The following is a 1,520-nucleotide window of genomic DNA, read 5'->3' as shown; positions in this document are numbered from 1 at the left end:
ATATGTGAATGAGTATCTGTGAATGAGTCAATTAATTAATATTTGTGTATGAGTCGATGAATATGTGTGTGTTAGCATGGGTGAATAAGTGGAGGAGGGGGTGCATGGCACATGGAGGCTGTTTGAGGCAAGGATGTCCTATGCTTCCAGTCTGGGTGCCCTAGAGTGGCGGCCCAGTCACAATTCCCCACCCTGATGTAAAGGATTCATAGTACAAGACATATAACAGTTTGGGGTACAACAGTATGATGTTTATTTGGGGCCCAGTCTGCTTCATCATGATGGTATTTGATGGTATATTTCTTCATGATGGCATTTGATGGTATATTTCCCCATGATGGAATTTGATGGTATAATTCCCTGTATTAGATAAAATAATAAAATGTTAGAAATTGCATTTTGATGTTTGCTACAAAATATTATTAGTGTTGATGCGTATAAAGAAAAAAAAAACAAACTAGCTTTTATATATTTTCTGTTACATTTATGCAGTGCAAGACACGACCCCAGTAGTTTCAGTACTTACATTGAACTGTTGGCCCATTTTATGCATCTCGAAGGTGTGGTGGTGGTGGCTTTCTCACATCCAGATCTATTTCCTAAAACAGAAACACAAATGTAAACCATGTATGAAGAATCCGGTATTTTCATGCTGCCTCTTTGTAGAATGACCAAGATTCTAGTAAATCATTTCATTACCTGTTCCTGTTCATGGTTGTGACACCCGCAGTCTGTTGCTTTCAATGACGTGTGCGTTGGGTAACTTGTGCAGAAGATGGAGCAGCAACTAAAGACCGATTTCCAGGAATAACAGGAAGAAAACCACTTCGAGGTTCCTCAGGACGTCTTCCTCCAGGGACAATGTTCTTCAGAGAGCCAGAAGAAACACCGGATACTTTCTTGCATGTTGGGTCTTTTGAGAGGAAAAATATCGTAAAATAAAAAAAATAATTTGTAGTAGACACACTATACATAAAAGTAAGTCAAATTCTGACTTCTAGTACACAAACGTATAAGGAATTGCTACATATTTACCTTTTTATTAGGTATATAACTTTGTAAACAGACTTCAAATGATATAGAGATTTAGCTACAATGTAATCAATAGTTACTGCATTTTAATGGAAAACACATCTTTGTTCCTTATATGTAAAATGTGCTTTAAAAACATGTAGCAATACTGGAAGTTTCATTGGTATTTTTAAACTAATAAATGCATGTTGGAATACGCTACACAAAAAATACCCGCTGGGTCTTCCTGACTCCGCTATGCATTATGAAGGGAAAAACTCAATAGCTTTGCTTCCAAGAAGAGTGGAGCTTAAAAAGGTTTTAGCTTATCTACGATTTTCTGGAGATTGTGTTCTCAAGAATGAACCCCAGTATGTAAGCTAATGGATATTACTCTCAAACTGAATATTTGTATAAATAAATGTTCTTACTCTGTGCAGCCTTGGTTCGGGCACTGGAGAGACTCCTCTGGCTGTCACGTGCCGGCTGTTTAACTGGCTCACTGACGG

The 1,520-nt window shown here is 37.7% G+C and overlaps 1 long non-coding RNA gene across 1 annotated transcript; it reads right to left on the bottom strand.

Moving 5' to 3' along the window:
- Positions 1–261: 261 nt before the first annotated feature.
- LOC128471187 (uncharacterized) lies at positions 262–880 on the bottom strand. Its single transcript, XR_008346098.1, has 3 exons — positions 700–880; positions 527–599; positions 262–360 (listed from the first exon to the last, which is right to left on the bottom strand). It is a non-coding gene; the product is annotated as an uncharacterized LOC128471187 (long non-coding RNA).
- Positions 881–1,520: the final 640 nt, after the last annotated feature.

Source organism: Spea bombifrons, chromosome 13 (genome assembly GCF_027358695.1).
Source record: "Spea bombifrons isolate aSpeBom1 chromosome 13, aSpeBom1.2.pri, whole genome shotgun sequence".
Lineage (NCBI taxonomy): Eukaryota > Metazoa > Chordata > Amphibia > Anura > Pelobatidae > Spea > Spea bombifrons.
The sequence above is the reverse complement of the archived record's forward strand: the minus strand, read 5'-3'. Positions and strand labels throughout refer to the sequence as shown.